The sequence below is a fragment of the Stenella coeruleoalba genome (assembly GCF_951394435.1).
Source record: "Stenella coeruleoalba genome assembly, chromosome: 6".
Taxonomy (NCBI): domain Eukaryota; kingdom Metazoa; phylum Chordata; class Mammalia; order Artiodactyla; family Delphinidae; genus Stenella; species Stenella coeruleoalba.
The window spans coordinates 28,845,807-28,864,443 of record NC_137151.1 but is presented as its reverse complement, the minus strand read 5'-3'; the positions used below and the strand labels follow the sequence as shown (position 1 = coordinate 28,864,443).

The 18,637-nt window shown below is 43.6% G+C and overlaps 1 long non-coding RNA gene across 3 annotated transcripts in view; it reads left to right on the top strand.

Moving 5' to 3' along the window:
* The window catches only part of LOC307187746, a 432,323-nt gene that overhangs the window by 364,902 nt on the left and 48,784 nt on the right, over nt 1–18,637 (top strand). Inside the window, exons 1-3 of one of the 3 annotated variants that reach the window (XR_013828699.1) lie at nt 3,454–3,510; nt 6,177–6,262; nt 10,508–10,576. This is a non-coding gene — a long non-coding RNA (uncharacterized lncRNA). Of the gene's footprint in view, nt 1–3,453; nt 3,511–6,176; nt 6,263–10,507; nt 10,577–18,637 lie in introns of those variants that run through there. The other 2 variants (XR_013828698.1, XR_013828697.1) reach the window with 2 other exon arrangements.

Genomic DNA, 18,637 nt, shown 5'->3' with positions numbered 1-18,637 from the left:
CGTTTAATATGCGGTGTTGAGTCCATTTCGTTGAGCAAGGAGTAGCTCTTGTCTATTCCATATTTGACTTAAGGAACTTTATCTGTGCTCATTTCAATCTCTGGTTTTATGCAGCACCCCAACTCACCTTTACCCTTAAGCAAGAATAAGTTGGTTTTCTAAATTTGAGACCCTGTTCTGTTCTGTAATTCAGTTCCTGTGTAGCCAAGTTTCCATTCCGTGTATTACTGATATCTTATGATGTTTCTTTTTCTGTGTGACTTATTTCAGTTAGAATCATCATACCTGAATCCACTCATTGTGATGCTAAGGGCCTGATGACACAGATTTCATTGCTGAGTGATATTGCTTTGTAAGTAAATACCACAACTTCTTTATCCATTTTTCACTTTCTGCGATGTTGAACTTGTACTGTAAACGAGGTTCTTGTAAACAGAGCCGTTCCAAACTTTGGGGTGGCTGTGTCTTTTTGATTTTAATTTCCCTAAGCTATAGGACCATAAGTGGAAGTGCCCTAGGTTCTGTTGCTTTGTTTTTTAGATGTTTCAGGAAACACCATACACTTCTCTCGAGTGGTTGTTGGCAATTTACATCCCGCCCATCAGCATAACAAGGCTCCCAGTTCTCCATGGCCTGTCCTGCCTTTCTGGATTTTACACTTTTTTCAGATGGCCCTTTTGACCGGGGGGAAGTGAGACTTCATTGTAGTGCAGATTTCCTTTGCAAGCTTGCTTGGTTGGCCAAAAAGGGCGTATGCGTTTTTTCCTGAATATATTCAGGAAAAAACGCATACGCCCTTTTTGGCCAAGTGCATCATTGTGGACGTTCTGCCTCTTTTCCTATGCTTTCAATGCAATTCCAGTCTACCTCCTGAAATCGGTTTCCTGCAATTCTGCCCCGCTTTCAAGTCCTCTTGGCAGCCTTACTTCAGTCTATTTTTGGACGATAGCTGTCATTTATAACTCTGCAGGTTTGTGAATTACAGTGCCCCTGAGCTCCTTTCTTCAACTCGCTTTCTTGTGAGCTGGCCGCAACACCGCAGGATGGTTTCAGGCCCTAATCTGGTTCCGGTACGGCATGCTGAGCCTTTGGTTATTTCCTCTTCCTGGTGGGAAATGAGAGTTAAATTTGCCCGTCCAGACACCTCCAGCTAGCCTCTCATTGTTTCTCGCTATTCCTGTTCATCTTCCGCAGAAATTGCAAAGTGGGCCAAACAGGAGGTTAAAGGCGCTGACTCTCCAAGTGGGGAGAGTGTTAGTAAAGCGTCTGGAATGTTGCACCCGAGTACCAGGGGAGGAAAACTGAGACATATTTGAACACGTCTCCCGTTCTCATGGTTGATCGTACTTGGGTTCCACATGCATGTTTTAGCTGAAGGAAGAGTACCTTAAACCTGGAGAGTTGAAACCCGTGGAATGGGTACCATGCAATATGACTTCAAAGGGTCTTCATTTGCTCACCGAACCTCTCCAATCCTATCACTGCTGCGTTTATGCCCCTGTACACATGCTTGATTCTCTTTTGGAGACATAGCTATCCATAGGTTTTAAGATACTTACAAGTCAGGTACATTCTTAGGCGTTTAATATGCGGTGTTGAGTCCATTTCGTTGAGCAAGGAGTAGCTCTAGTCTATTCCATATTTGGCTTAAGGAACTTTATCTGTGCTCATTTCAATCTCTGGTTTTATGCAGCACCCCAACTCACCTTTACCCTTAAGCAAGCATATGTTGTTTTTCTAAATTTGAGACCCTGTTCTGTTCTGTAATTCAGTTCCTGTGTAGCCAAGTTTCCATTCCGTGTATTACTGATATCTTATGATGTTTCTTTTTCTGTGTGACTTATTTCAGTTAGAATCATCATACCTGAATCCACTCATTGTGCTGCTAAGGGCCTGATGACATAGATTTCATTGCTGAGTGATATTGCTTTGTAAGTGAATACCACAACTTCTTTATCCATTTTTCACTTTCTGCGATGTTGAACTTGTACTGTAAACGAGGTTCTTGTAAACAGAGCCGTTCCAAACTTTGGGGTGGCTGTGTCTTTTTGATTTTAATTTCCCTAAGCTATAGGACCATAAGTGGAAGTGCCCTAGGTTCTGTTGCTTTGTTTTTTAGATGTTTCAGGAAACACCATACACTTCTCCCGAGTGGTTGTTGGCAATTTACATCCCGCCCATCAGCATAACAAGGCTCCCAGTTCTCCATGGCCTGTCCTGCCTTTCTGGATTTTACACTTTTTTCAGATGGCCCTTTTGACCGGGGGGAAGTGAGACTTCATTGTAGTGCAGATTTCCTTTGCAAGCTTGCTTGGTTGGCCAAAAAGGGCGTATGCGTTTTTTCCTGAATATATTCAGGAAAAAACGCATACGCCCTTTTTGGCCAAGTGCATCATTGTGGACGTTCTGCCTCTTTTCCTATGCTTTCAATGCAATTCCAGTCTACCTCCTGAAATCGGTTTCCTGCAATTCTGCCCCGCTTTCAAGTCCTCTTGGCAGCCTTACTTCAGTCTATTTTTGGACGATAGCTGTCATTTATAACTCTGCAGGTTTGTGAATTACAGTGCCCCTGAGCTCCTTTCTTCAACTCGCTTTCTTTTGAGCTGGCCGCAACACCGCAGGATGGCTTCAGGCCCTAATCTGGTTCCGGTACGGCACGCTGAGCCTTTGGTTATTTCCTCTTCCTGGTGGGAAATGAGAGTTAAATTTGCCCGTCCAGACACCTCCAGCTAGCCTCTCATTGGTTCTCGCTATTCCTGTTCATCTTCCGCAGAAATTGCAAAGTGGGCCAAACAGGAGGTTAAAGGCGCTGACTCTCCAAGTGGGGAGAGTGTTAGTAAAGCGTCTGGAATGTTGCACCCGAGTACCAGGGGAGGAAAACTGAGACATATTTGAACACGTCTCCCGTTCACATGGTTGATCATACTTGGGTTCCACATGCATGTTTTAGCTGAAGGAAGAATACCTTAAACCTGGAGAGTTGAGACCCGTGGAATGGGTACCATGCAATATGACTTCAAAGGGTTTTCATTTGCTCACCGAACCTCTCCAATCCTATCACTGCTGCGTTTATGCCCCTGTACACATGCTTGATTGTCTTTCGGAGACATAGCAATCCATAGGTTTTACGATACTTACTAGTCAGGTACATTCTTAGGCGTTTAATATGCGGTGTTGAGTCCATTTCGTTGAGCAAGGAGTAGCTCTTGTCTATTCCATATTTGACTTAAGGAACTTTATCTGTGCTCATTTCAATCTCTGGTTTTATGCAGCACCCCAACTCACCTTTACCCTTAAGCAAGCATAAGTTGGTATTCTAAATTTGAGACCCTGTTCTGTTCTGTAATTCAGTTCCTGTGTAGCCAAGTTTACATTCCGTGTATTACTGATATCTTATGATGTTTCTTTTTCTGTGTGACTTATTTCAGTTAGAATCATCATACCTGAATCCATTCATTGTGATGCTAAGGGCCTGATGACATAGATTTCATTGCTGAGTGATATTGCTTTGTAAGTAAATACCACAACTTCTTTATCCATTTTTCACTTTCTGCGATGTTGAACTTGTACTGTAAACGAGGTTCTTGTAAACAGAGCCGTTCCAAACTTTGGGGTGGCTGTGTCTTTTTGATTTTAATTTCCCTAAGCTATAGGACCATAAGTGGAAGTGCCCTAGGTTCTGTTGCTTTGTTTTTTAGATGTTTCAGGAAACATCATACACTTCTCCCGAGTGGTTGTTGGCAATTTACATCCCACCCATCAGCATAACAAGGCTCCCAGTTCTCCATGGCCTGTCCTGCCTTTCTGGATTTTACACTGTTTTCAGATGGCCCTTTTGACCGGGGGGAAGTGAGACTTCATTGTAGTGCAGATTTCCTTTGCAAGCTTGCTTGGTTGGCCAAAAAGGGCGTATGCGTTTTTTCCTGAATATATTCAGGAAAAAACGCATACGCCCTTTTTGGCCAAGTGCATCATTGTGGACGTTCTGCCTCTTTTCCTATGCTTTCAATGCAATTCCAGTCTACCTCCTGAAATCGGTTTCCTGCAATTCTGCCCCGCTTTCAAGTCCTCTTGGCAGCCTTACTTCAGTCTATTTTTGGAAGATAGCTGTCATTTATAACTCTGCAGGTTTGAGAATTACAGTGCTCCTGAGCTCCTTTCTTCAACTCGCTTTCTTGTGACCTGGCCGCAACACCGCAGGATGGCTTCAGGCCCTAATCTGGTTCCGGCACGGCACGCTGAGCCTTCGGTTATTTCCTCTTCCTGGTGGGAAATGAGAGTTAAATTTGCCCGTCCAGACACCTCCAGCTAGTCTCTCATTGGTTCTCGCTATTCCTGTTCATCTTCCGCAGAAATTGCAAAGTGGGCCAAACAGGAGGTTAAAGGCGCTGACTCTCCAAGTGGGGAGAGTGTTAGTAAAGCGTCTGGAATGTTGCACCCGAGTACCAGGGGAGGAAAACTGAGACATATTTGAACACGTCTCCCGTTCACATGGTTGATCATACTTGGGTTCCACATGCATGTTTTAGCTGAAGGAAGAATACCTTAAACCTGGAGAGTTAAGACCCGTGTAATGGGTACCATGCAATATGACTTCAAAGGGTCTTCATTTGCTCACCGAACCTCTCCAATCCTATCACTGCTGCGTTTATGCCCCTGTACACATGGTTGATTCTCTTTCGGAGACATAGCAATCCATAGGTTTTAAGATACTTACTAGTCAGGCACATTCTTAGGCGTTTAATATGCGGTGTTGAGTCCATTTCGTTGAGCAAGGAGTAGCTCTTGTCTATTCCATATTTGACTTAAGGAACTTTATCTGTGCTCATTTCAATCTCTGGTTTTATGCAGCACCCCAACTCACCTTTACCCTTAAGCAAGCATAGTTGGTTTTCTAAATTTGAGACCCTGTTCTGTTCTGTAATTCACTTCCTGTGTAGCCAAGTTTACGTTCCGTGTATTACTGATATCTTATGATGTTTCTTTTTCTGTGTGACTTACTTCAGTTAGAATCATCATACCTGAATCCACTCATTGTGCTGCTAAGGGCCTGATGACACAGATTTCATTGCTGAGTGATATTGCTTTGTAAGTAAATACCACAACTTCTTTATCCATTTTTCACTTTGTGCGATGTTGAACTTGTACTGTAAACGAGGTTCTTGTAAACAGAGCCGTTCCAAACTTTGGGGTGGCTGTGTCTTTTTGATTTTAATTTCCCTAAGCTATAGGACCATAAGTGGAAGTGCCCTAGGTTCTGTTGCTTTGTTTTTTAGATGTTTCAGGAAACACCATACACTTCTCCCGAGTGTCTGTTGGCAATTTACATCCCGCCCATCAGCATAACAAGGCTCCCAGTTCTCCATGGCCTGTCCTGCCTTTCTGGATTTTACACTTTTTTCAGATGGCGCTTTTGACCGGGGGGAAGTGAGACTTCATTGTAGTGCAGATTTCCTTTGCAAGCTTGCTTGGTTGGCCAAAAAGGGCGTATGCGTTTTTTATTCCTGTTCATCTTCCGCAGAAATTGCAAAGTGGGCCAAACAGGAGGTTAAAGGCACTGACTCTCCAAGTGAGGAGAGTGTTAGTAAAGCGTCTGGAATGTTGCACCCGAGTACCAGGGGAGGAAAACTGAGACATATTTGAACACGTCTCCCGTTCACATGGTTGATCATACTTGGGTTCCACATGCATGTTTTAGCTGAAGGAAGAATACCTTAAACCTGGAGAGTTGAGACCCGTGTAATGGGTACCATGCAATATGACTTCAATGGGTCTTCATTTGCTCACCGAACCTCTCCAATCCTATCACTGCTGCGTTTATGCCCCTGTACACATGCTTGATTCTCTTTTGGAGACATAGCAATCCATAGGTTTTACGATACTTACTAGTCAGGTACATTCTTAGGCGTTTAATATGCGGTGTTGAGTCCATTTCGTTGAGCAAGGAGTAGCTCTTGTCTATTCCATATTTGACTTAAGGAACTTTATCTGTGCTCATTTCAATCTCTGGTTTTATGCAGCACCCCAACTCACCTTTACCCTTAAGCAAGCATAAGTTGGTTTTCTAAATTTGAGACCCTGTTCTGTTCTGTAATTCAGTTCCTGTGTAGCCAAGTTTACATTCCGTGTATTACTGATATCTTATGATGTTTCTTTTTCTGTGTGACTTATTTCAGTTAGAATCATCATACCTGAATCCACTCATTGTGATGCTAAGGGCCTGATGACATAGATTTCATTGCTGAGTGATATTGCTTTTTAAGTAAATACTACAACTTCTTTATCCATTTTTCACTTTCTGCGATGTTGAACTTGTACTGTAAACGAGGTTCTTGTAAACAGAGGCGTCCCAAACTTTGGGGTGGCTGTGTCTTTTTGATTTTAATTTCCCTAAGCTATAGGACCATAAGTGGAAGTGCCCTAGGCTCTGTTGCTTTGTTTTTTAGATGTTTCAGGAAACACCGTACACTTCTCCCGAGTGGTTGTTGGCAATTTACATCCCGCCCATCAGCATAACAAGGCTCCCAGTTCTCCATGGCCTGTCCTGCCTTTCTGGATTTTACACTTTTTTCAGATGGCCCTTTTGACCGGGGGGAAGTGAGACTTCATTGTAGTGCAGATTTCCTTTGCAAGCTTGCTTGGTTGGCCAAAAAGGGCGTATGCGTTTTTTCCTGAATATATTCAGGAAAAAACGCATACGCCCTTTTTGGCCAAGTGCATCATTGTGGACGTTCTGCCTCTTTTCCTATGCTTTCAATGCAATTCCAGTCTACCTCCTGAAATCGGTTTCCTGCAATTCTGCCCCGCTTTCAAGTCCTCTTGGCAGCCTTACTTCAGTCTATTTTTGGACGATAGCTGTCATTTATAACTCTGCAGGTTTGTGAATTACAGTGCCCCTGAGCTCCTTTCTTCAACTCGCTTTCTTGTGACCTGGCCGCAACACCGCAGGATGGCTTCAGGCCCTAATCTGGTTCCGGCCCGGCATGCTGAGCCTTTGGTTAATTCCTCTTCCTGGTGGGAAATGAGAGTTAAATATGCCCGTCCAGACACCTCCAGCTAGCCTCTCATTGGTTCTCGCTATTCCTGTTCATCTTCCGCAGAAATTGCAAACTGGGCCAAACAGGAGGTTAAAGGGACTGACTCTCCAAGTGGGGAGAGTGTTAGTAAAGCGTCTGGAATGTTGCACCCGAGTACCAGGGTACAAAAACTGAGACATATTTGAACACATCTCCCGATCACATGGTTGATCATACTCTAGGTTCCACATGCATGTTTTAGCTGAAGGAAGAATACCTTAAACCTGGGTAGTTGAAACCCGTGGAATGGGTACCATGCAATATGACTTCAAAGGGTCTTCATTTGCTCACCGAACCTCTCCAATCCTATCACTGCTGCGTTTATGCCCCTGTACACATGCTTGATTCTCTTTCGGAGACATAGCAATCCATAGGTTTTAAGATACTTACTAGTCAGGTACATTCTTAGGCGTTTAATATGCGGTGTTGAGTCCATTTCGTTGAGCAAGGAGTAGCTCTTGTCTATTCCATATTTGGCTTAAGGAACTTTATATGTGCTCATTTCAGTCTCTGGTTTTATGCTGCACCCTAACTCACCTTTACCCTTAAGCAAGAATAAGTTGGTTTTCTAAATTTGAGACCCTGTTCTGTTCTGTAATTCAGTTCCTGTGTAGCCAAGTTTACATTCCGTGTATTACTGATATCTTATGATGTTTCTTTTTCTGTGTCACTTATTTCAGTTAGAATCATCATACCTGAATCCACTCATTGTGCTGCTAAGGGCCTGATGACACAGATTTCATTGCTGAGTGATATTGCTTTGTAAGTAAATACCACAACTTCTTTATCCATTTTTCAGTTTCTGCGATGTTGAACTTGTACTGTAAACGAGGTTCTTGTAAACAGAGCCGTTCCAAACTTTGGGGTGGCTGTGTCTTTTTGATTTTAATTTCCCTAAGCTATAGGACCATAAGTGGAAGTGCCCTAGGTTCTGTTGCTTTGTTTTTTAGATGTTTCAGGAAACACCATACACTTCTCCCGAGTGGTTGTTGGCAATTTACATCCCGCCCATCAGCATAACAAGGCTCCCAGTTCTCCATGGCCTGTCCTGCCTTTCTGGATTTTACACTTTTTTCAGATGGCCCTTTTGACCGGGGGGAAGTGAGACTTCATTGTAGTGCAGATTTCCTTTGCAAGCTTGCTTGGTTGGCCAAAAAGGGCGTATGCGTTTTTTCCTGAATATTTCAGGAAAAAACGCATACGCCCTTTTTGGCCAAGTGCATCATTGTGGACGTTCTGCCTCTTTTCCTATGCTTTCAATGCAATTCCAGTCTACCTCCTGAAATCGGTTTCCTGCAATTCTGCCCCGCTTTCAAGTCCTCTTGGCAGCCTTACTTCAGTCTATTTTTGGACGATAGCTGTCATTTATAACTCTGCAGGTTTGAGAATTACACTGCTCCTGAGCTCCTTTCTTCAACTTGCTTTCTTGTGACCTGGCCGCAACACCGCAGGATGGCTTCAGGCCCTAATCTGGTTCCGGCACGGCACGCTGAGCCTTCGGTTATATCCTCTTCCTGGTGGGAAATGAGAGTTAAATTTGCCCGTCCAGACACCTCCAGCTAGTCTCTCATTGGTTCTCGCTATTCCTGTTCATCTTCCGCAGAAATTGCAAACTGGGCCAAACAGGAGGTTAAAGGCGCTGACTCTCCAAGTGGGGAGAGTGTTAGTAAAGCGTCTGGAATGTTGCACCCGAGTACCAGGGGAGGAAAACTGAGACATATTTGAACACGTCTCCCGTTCACATGGTTGATCATACTTGGGTTGCACATGCATGTTTTAGCTGAAGGAAGAATACCTTAAACCTGGAGAGTTGAGATACGTGGAATGGGTACCATGCAATATGACTTCAAAGGGTCTTCATTTGCTCACCGAACCTCTCCAATCCTATCACTGCTGCGTTTATGCCCCTGTACACTTGCTTGATTCTCTTTCGGAGACATAGCAATCCATAGGTTTTAAGATACTTACTAGTCAGGTACATTCTTAGGCGTTTAATATGCGGTGTTGAGTCCATTTCGTTGAGCAAGGAGTAGCTCTTGTCTATTCCATATTTGACTTAAGGAACTTTATCTGTGCTCATTTCAATCTCTGGTTTATGCAGCACCCCAACTCACCTTTACCCTTAAGCAAGCATAAGTTGGTTTTCTAAATTTGAGACCCTGTTCTGTTCTGTAATTCAGTTCCTGTGTAGCCAAGTTTACATTCCGTGTATTACTGATATCTTATGATGTTTCTTTTTCTGTGTGACTTATTTCAGTTAGAATCATCATACCTGAATCCACTCATTGTGCTGCTAAGGGCCTGATGACATAGATTTCATTGCTGAGTGATATTGCTTTGTAAGTGAATACCACAACTTCTTTATCCATTTTTCACTTTCTGCGATGTTGAACTTGTACTGTAAACGAGGTTCTTGTAAACAGAGCCGTTCCAAACTTTGGGGTGGCTGTGTCTTTTTGATTTTAATTTCCCTAAGCTATAGGACCATAAGTGGAAGTGCCCTAGGTTCTGTTGCTTTGTTTTTTAGATGTTTCAGGAAACACCATACACTTCTCCCGAGTGTCTGTTGGCAATTTACATCCCGCCCATCAGCATAACAAGGCTCCCAGTTCTCCATGGCCTGTCCTGCCTTTCTGGATTTTACACTTTTTTCAGATGGCCCTTTTGACCGGGGGGAAGTGAGACTTCATTGTAGTGCAGATTTCCTTTGCAAGCTTGCTTGCTTGGCCAAAAAGGGCGTATGCGTTTTTTATTCCTGTTCATCATCCGCAGAAATTGCAAACTGAGCCAAACAGGAGGTTAAAGGCGCTGACTCTCCAAGTGAGGAGAGTGTTAGTAAAGCGTCTGGAATGTTGCACCCGAGTACCAGGGGAGGAAAACTGAGACATATTTGAACACGTCTCCCGTTCACATGGTTGATCATACTTGGGTTCCACATGCATGTTTTAGCTGAAGGAAGAATACCTTAAACCTGGAGAGTTGAGACCCGTGGAATGGGTACCATGCAATATGACTTCAAAGGGTCTTCATTTGCTCACCAAACCTCTCCAATCCTATCACTGCTGCGTTTATGCCCCTGTACACATGCTTGATTCTCTTTTGGAGACATAGCAATCCATAGGTTTTACGATACTTACTAGTCAGGTACATTCTTAGGCGTTTAATATGCGGTGTTGAGTCCATTTCGTTGAGCAAGGAGTAGCTCTTGTCTATTCCATATTTGACTTAAGGAACTTTATCTGTGCTCATTTCAATCTCTGGTTTTATGCAGCACCCCAACTCACCTTTACCCTTAAGCAAGCATAAGTTGGTTTTCTAAATTTGAGACCCTGTTCTGTTCTGTAATTCAGTTCCTGTGTAGCCAAGTTTCCATTCCGTGTATTACTGATATCTTATGATGTTTCTTTTTCTGTGTGACTTATTTCAGTTAGAATCATCATACCTGAATCCACTCATTGTGATGCTAAGGGCCTGATGACATAGATTTCATTGCTGAGTGATATTGCTTTGTAAGTAAATACCACAACTTCTTTATCCATTTTTCACTTTCTGCGATGTTGAACTTGTACTGGAAACGAGGTTCTTGTAAACAGAGGCGTCCCAAACTTTCGGGTGGCTGTGTCTTTTTGATTTTAATTTCCCTAAGCTATAAGACCATAAGTGGCAGTGCCCTAGGCTCTGTTGCTTTGTTTTTTAGATGTTTCAGGAAACACCATACACTTCTCCCGAGTGGTTGTTGGCAATTTACATCCCGCCCATCAGCATAACAAGGCTCCCAGTTCTCCATGGCCTGTCCTGCCTTTCTGGATTTTACACTTTTTTCAGATGGCCCTTTTGACCGGGGGGAAGTGAGACTTCATTGTAGTGCAGATTTCCTTTGCAAGCTTGCTTGGTTGGCCAAAAAGGGCGTATGCGTTTTTTCCTGAATATATTCAGGAAAAAACGCATACGCCCTTTTTGGCCAAGTGCATCATTGTGGACGTTCTGCCTCTTTGCCTATGCTTTCAATGCAATTCCAGTCTACCTCCTGAAATCGGTTTCCTGCAATTCTGCCCCGCTTTCAAGTCCTCTTGGCAGCCTTACTTCAGTCTATTTTTGGACGATAGCTGTCATTTATAACTCTGCAGGTTTGTGAATTACAGTGCCCCTGAGCTCCTTTTTTCAACTCGCTTTCTTGTGACCTGGCCGCAACACCGCAGGATGGCTTCAGGCCCTAATCTCGGTCCGGTACGGCACGCTGAGCCTTTGGTTATTTCCTCTTCCTGGTGGGAAATGAGAGTTAAATTTGCCCGTCCAGACACCTCCAGCTAGCCTCTCATTGGTTCTCGCTATTCCTGTTCATCTTCCGCAGAAATTGCAAACTGGGCCAAACAGGAGGTTAAAGGCGTTGACTCTCCAAGTGGGGAGAGTGTTAGTAAAGCGTCTGGAATGTTGCACCCGAGTACCAGGGGAGGAAAACTGAGACATATTTGAACACGTCTCCCGTTCACATGGTTGATCATACTTGGGTTCCACATGCATGTTTTAGCTGAAGGAAGAATACCTTAAACCTGGAGAGTTGAGACCCGTGGAATGGGTACCATGCAATATGACTTCAAAGGGTCTTCATTTGCTCACCGAACCTCTCCAATCCTATCACTGCTGCGTTTATGCCCCTGTACACATGCTTGATTCTCTTTTGGAGACATAGCAATCCATAGGTTTTACGATACTTACTAGTCAGGTACATTCTTAGGCGTTTAATATGCGGTGTTGAGTCCATTTCGTTGAGCAAGGAGTAGCTCTTGTCTATTCCATATTTGACTTAAGGAACTTTATCTGTGCTCATTTCAATCTCTGGTTTTATGCAGCACCCCAACTCACCTTTACCCTTAAGCAAGCATAAGTTGGTTTTCTAAATTTGAGACCCTGTTCTGTTCTGTAATTCAGTTCCTGTGTAGCCAAGTTTACATTCCGTGTATTACTGATATCTTATGATGTTTCTTTTTCTGTGTGACTTATTTCAGTTAGAATCATCATACCTGAATCCATTCATTGTGATGCTAAGGGCCTGATGACATAGATTTCATTGCTGAGTGATATTGCTTTGTAAGTAAATACCACAACTTCTTTATCCATTTTTCACTTTCTGCGATGTTGAACTTGTACTGTAAACGAGGTTCTTGTAAACAGAGGCGTCCCAAACTTTGGGGTGGCTGTGTCTTTTTGATTTTAATTTCCCTAAGCTATAAGACCATAAGTGGCAGTGCCCTAGGCTCTGTTGCTTTGTTTTTTAGATGTTTCAGGAAACACCATACACTTCTCCCGAGTGTCTGTTGGCAATTTACATCCCGCCCATCAGCATAACAAGGCTCCCAGTTCTCCATGGCCTGTCCTGCCTTTCTGGATTTTACACTTTTTTCAGATGGCCCTTTTGACCGGGGGGAAGTGAGACTTCATTGTAGTGCAGATTTCCTTTGCAAGCTTGCTTGGTTGGCCAAAAAGGGCGTATGCGTTTTTTCCTGAATATATTCAGGAAAAAACGCATACGCCCTTTTTGGCCAAGTGCATCATTGTGGACGTTCTGCCTCTTTTCCTATGCTTTCAATGCAATTCCAGTCTACCTCCTGAAATCGGTTTCCTGCAATTCTGCCCCGCTTTCAAGTCCTCTTGGCAGCCTTACTTCAGTCTATTTTTGGACGATAGCTGTCATTTATAACTCTGCAGGTTTGTGAATTACAGTGCCCCTGAGCTCCTTTCTTCAACTCGCTTTCTTGTGACCTGGCCGCAACACCGCAGGATGGCTTCAGGCCCTAAACTGGTTCCGACCCGGCATGCTGAGCCTTTGGTTAATTCCTCTTCCTGGTGGGAAATGAGAGTTAAATTTGCCCGTCCAGACACCTCCAGCTAGCCTCTCATTGGTTCTCGCTATTCCTGTTCATCTTCCGCAGAAATTGCAAACTGGGCCAAACAGGAGGTTAAAGGGAATGACTCTCCAAGTGGGGAGAGTGTTAGTAAAGCGTCTGGAATGTTGCACCCGAGTACCAGGGGAGGAAAACTGAGACATATTTGAACACGTCTCCCGATCACATGGTTGATCATACTCTAGGTTCCACATGCATGTTTTAGCTGAAGGAAGAATACCTTAAACCTGGGTAGTTGAAACCCGTGGAATGGGTACCATGCAATATGACTTCAAAGGGTCTTCATTTGCTCACCGAACCTCTCCAATCCTATCACTGCTGCGTTTATGCCCCTGTACACATGCTTGATTCTCTTTTGGAGACATAGCAATCCATAGGTTTTTAGATACTTACTAGTCAGGTACATTCTTAGGCGTTTAATATGCGGTGTTGAGTCCATTTCGTTGAGCAAGGAGTAGCTCTTGTCTATTCCATATTTGACTTAAGGAACTTTATCTGTGCTCATTTCAATCTCTGGTTTATGCAGCACCCCAACTCACCTTTACCCTTAAGCAAGCATAAGTTGGTTTTCTAAATTTGAGACCCTGTTCTGTTCTGTAATTCAGTTCCTGTGTAGCCAAGTTTACATTCCGTGTATTACTGATATCTTATGATGTTTCTTTTTCTGTGTGACTTACTTCAGTTAGAATCATCATACCTGAATCCACTCATTGTGCTGCTAAGGTCCTGATGACACAGATTTCATTGCTGAGTGATATTGCTTTGTAAGTAAATACCACAACTTCTTTCCATTTTTCACTTTCTGCGATGTTGAACTTGTACTGTAAACGAGGTTCTTGTAAACAGAGCCGTTCCAAACTTTGGGGTGGCTGTGTCTTTTTGATTTTAATTTCCCTAAGCTATAGGCCCATAAGTGGAAGTGCCCTAGGCTCTGTTGCTTTGTTTTTTAGATGTTTCAGGAAACACCATACACTTCTCCCGAGTGTCTGTTGGCAATTTACATCCCGCCCATCAGCATAACAAGGCTCCCAGTTCTCCATGGCCTGTCCTGCCTTTCTGGATTTTACACTTTTTTCAGATGGCCCTTTTGACCGGGGGGAAGTGAGACTTCATTGTAGTGCAGATTTCCTTTGCAAGCTTGCTTGGTTGGCCAAAAAGGGCGTATGCGTTTTTTCCTGAATATATTCAGGAAAAAACGCATACGCCCTTTTTGGCCAAGTGCATCATTGTGGACGTTCTGCCTCTTTTCCTATGCTTTCAGTGCAATTCCAGTCTACCTCCTGAAATCGGTTTCCTGCAATTCTGCCCCGCTTTCAAGTCCTCTTGGCAGCCTTACTTCAGTCTATTTTTGGACGATAGCTGTCATTTATAACTCTGCAGGTTTGTGAATTACAGTGCCCCTGAGCTCCTTTCTTCAACTCGCTTTCTTGTGACCTGGCCGCAACACCGCAGGCTGGCTTCAGGCCCTAATCTGGTTCCGGCACGGCACGCTGAGCCTTTGGTTATTTCCTCTTCCTGGTGGGAAATGAGAGTTAAATTTGCCCGTCCAGACACCTCCAGCTAGTCTCTCATTGGTTCTCGCTATTTCTGTTCATCTTCCGCAGAAATTGCAAACTGGGCCAAACAGGAGGTTAAAGGCGCTGACTCTCCAATTGGGGAGAGTGTTAGTAAAGCATCTGGAATGTTGCACCCGAGTACCAGGGAAGGAAAACTGAGACATATTTGAACACGTTTCCCGTTCACATGGTTGATCATACTTGGGTTCCACATGCATGTTTTAGCTGAAGGAAGAATACTTTAAACCTGGAGAGTTGAGACCCGTGGAATGGGTACCATGCAATATGACTTCAAAGGGTCTTCATTTGCTCACCGAACCTCTCCAATCCTATCACTGCTGCGTTTATGCCCCTGTACACATGCTTGATTCTCTTTCGGAGACATAGCAATCCATAGGTTTTAAGATACTTACTAGTCAGGTACATTCTTAGGCGTTTAATATGCGGTGTTGAGTCCATTTCGTTGAGCAAGGAGTAGCTCTTGTCTATTCCATATTTGACTTAAGGAACTTTATCTGTGCTCATTTCAATCTCTGGTTTATGCAGCACCCCAACTCACCTTTACCCTTAAGCAAGCATAAGTTGGTTTTCTAAATTTGAGACCCTGTTCTGTTCTGTAATTCAGTTCCTGTGTAGCCAAGTTTACATTCCGTGTATTACTGATATCTTATGATGTTTCTTTTTCTGTGTGACTTACTTCAGTTAGAATCATCATACCTGAATCCACTCATTGTGCTGCTAAGGTCCTGATGACACAGATTTCATTGCTGAGTGATATTGCTTTGTAAGTAAATACCACAACTTCTTTCCATTTTTCACTTTCTGCGATGTTGAACTTGTACTGTAAACGAGGTTCTTGTAAACAGAGCCGTTCCAAACTTTGGGGTGGCTGTGTCTTTTTGATTTTAATTTCCCTAAGCTATAGGCCCATAAGTGGAAGTGCCCTAGGCTCTGTTGCTTTGTTTTTTAGATGTTTCAGGAAACACCATACACTTCTCCCCAGTGGTTGTTGGCAATTTACATCCCGCCCATCAGCATAACAAGGCTCCCAGTTCTCCATGGCCTGTCCTGCCTTTCTGGATTTTACACTTTTTTCAGATGGCCCTTTTGACCGGGGGGAAGTGAGACTTCATTGTAGTGCAGATTTCCTTTGCAAGCTTGCTTGGTTGGCCAAAAAGGGCGTATGCGTTTTTTCCTGAATATATTCAGGAAAAAACGCATACGCCCTTTTTGGCCAAGTGCATCATTGTGGACGTTCTGCCTCTTTTCCTATGCTTTCAGTGCAATTCCAGTCTACCTCCTGAAATCGGTTTCCTGCAATTCTGCCCCGCTTTCAAGTCCTCTTGGCAGCCTTACTTCAGTCTATTTTTGGACGATAGCTGTCATTTATAACTCTGCAGGTTTGTGAATTACAGTGCCCCTGAGCTCCTTTCTTCAACTCGCTTTCTTGTGACCTGGCCGCAACACCGCAGGCTGGCTTCAGGCCCTAATCTGGTTCCGGCACGGCACGCTGAGCCTTTGGTTATTTCCTCTTCCTGGTGGGAAATGAGAGTTAAATTTGCCCGTCCAGACACCTCCAGCTAGTCTCTCATTGGTTCTCGCTATTTCTGTTCATCTTCCGCAGAAATTGCAAACTGGGCCAAACAGGAGGTTAAAGGCGCTGACTCTCCAATTGGGGAGAGTGTTAGTAAAGCATCTGGAATGTTGCACCCGAGTACCAGGGAAGGAAAACTGAGACATATTTGAACACGTTTCCCGTTCACATGGTTGATCATACTTGGGTTCCACATGCATGTTTTAGCTGAAGGAAGAATACTTTAAACCTGGAGAGTTGAGACCCGTGGAATGGGTACCATGCAATATGACTTCAAAGGGTCTTCATTTGCTCACCGAACCTCTCCAATCCTATCACTGCTGCGTTTATGCCCCTGTACACATGCTTGATTCTCTTTCGGAGACATAGCAATCCATAGGTTTTAAGATACTTACTAGTCAGGTACATTCTTAGGCGTTTAATATGCGGTGTTGAGTCCATTTCGTTGAGCAAGGAGTAGCTCTTGTCTATTCCATATTTGACTTAAGGAACTTTATCTGTGCTCATTTCAATGTCTGGTTTTATGCAGCACCCCAACTCACCTTTACCCTTAAGCAAGCATAAGTTGGTTTTCTAAATTTGAGACCCTGTTCTGTTCTGTAATTCAGTTCCTGTGTAGCCAAGTTTACATTCCGTGTATTACTGATATCTTATGATGTTTCTTTTTCTGTGTGACTTACTTCAGTTAGAATCATCATACCTGAATCCACTCATTGTGCTGCTAAGGGCCTGATGACACAGATTTCATTGCTGAGTGATATTGCTTTGTAAGTAAATACCACAACTTCTTTCCATTTTTCACTTTCTGCGATGTTGAACTTGTACTGTAAACGAGGTTCTTGTAAACAGAGCCGTTCCAAACTTTGGGGTGGCTGTGTCTTTTTGATTGTAATTTCCCTAAGCTATAGGCCCATAAGTGGAAGTGCCCTAGGCTCTGTTGCTTTGTTTTTTAGATGTTTCAGGAAACACCATACACTTCTCCCCAGTGGTTGTTGGCAATTTACATCCCGCCCATCAGCATAACAAGGCTCCCAGTTCTCCATGGCCTGTCCTGCCTTTCTGGATTTTACACTTTTTTCAGATGGCCCTTTTGACCGGGGGGAAGTGAGACTTCATTGTAGTGCAGATTTCCTTTGCAAGCTTGCTTGGTTGGCCAAAAAGGGCGTATGCGTTTTTTCCTGAATATATTCAGGAAAAAACGCATACGCCCTTTTTGGCCAAGTGCATCATTGTGGACGTTCTGCCTCTTTTCCTATGCTTTCAATGCAATTCCAGTCTACCTCCTGAAATCGGTTTCCTGCAATTCTGCCCCGCTTTCAAGTCCTCTTGGCAGCCTTACTTCAGTCTATTTTTGGACGATAGCTGTCATTTATAACTCTGCAGGTTTGTGAATTACAGTGCCCCTGAGCTCCTTTCTTCAACTCGCTTTCTTTTGAGCTGGCCGCAACACCGCAGGATGACTTCAGGCCCTAATCTGGTTCCGGTACGGCACATTGAGCCTTTGGTTATTTCCTCTTCCTGTTGGGAAATGAGAGTTAAATTTGCCCGTCCAGACACCTCCAGCTAGCCTCTCATTGGTTCTCGCTATTCCTGTTCATCTTCCGCAGAAATTGCAAACTGTGCCAAACAGGAGGTTAAAGGCGCTGACTCTCCAAGTGGGGAGAGTGTTAGTAAAGCGTCTGGAATGTTGCACCCGAGTACCAGGGGAGGAAAACTGAGACATATTTGAACACGTCTCCCGTTCACATGGTTGATCATTCTTGGGTTCCACATGCATGTTTTAGCTGAAGGAAGAATACCTTAAACCTGGAGAGTTAAGACCCGTGTAATGGGTACCATGCAATATGACTTCAAAGGGTCTTCATTTGCTCACCGAACCTTTCCAATCCTATCACTGCTGCGTTTATGCCCCTGTACACATGCTTGATTCTCTTTCGGAGACATAGCAATCCATAGGTTTTAAGATACTTACTAGTCAGGTACATTCTTAGGCGTTTAATATGCGGTGTTGAGTCCATTTCGTTGAGCAAGGAGTAGCTCTTGTCTATTCCATATTTGGCTTAAGGAACTTTATCTGTGCTCATTTCAATCTCTGGTTTTATGCAGCACCCCAACTCACCTTTCCCCTTAAGCAAGCATAAGTTGGTTTTCTAAATTTGAGTCCCTGTTCTGTTCTGTAATTCAGTTCCTGTGTAGCCAAGTTTACATTCCGTGTATTACTGATATCTTATGATGTTTCTTTTTCTGTGTGACTTATTTCAGTTAGAATCATCATACCTGAATCCACTCATTGTGATGCTAAGGGCCTGATGACATAGATTTCATTGCTGAGTGATATTGCTTTGTAAGTAAATACCACAACTTCTTTATCCATTTTTCACTTTCTGCGATGTTGAACTTGTACTGGAAACGAGGTTCTTGTAAACAGAGGCGTCCCAAACTTTGGGGTGGCTGTGTCTTTTTGATTTTAATTTCCCTAAGCTATAGGACCATAAGTGGAAGTGCCCT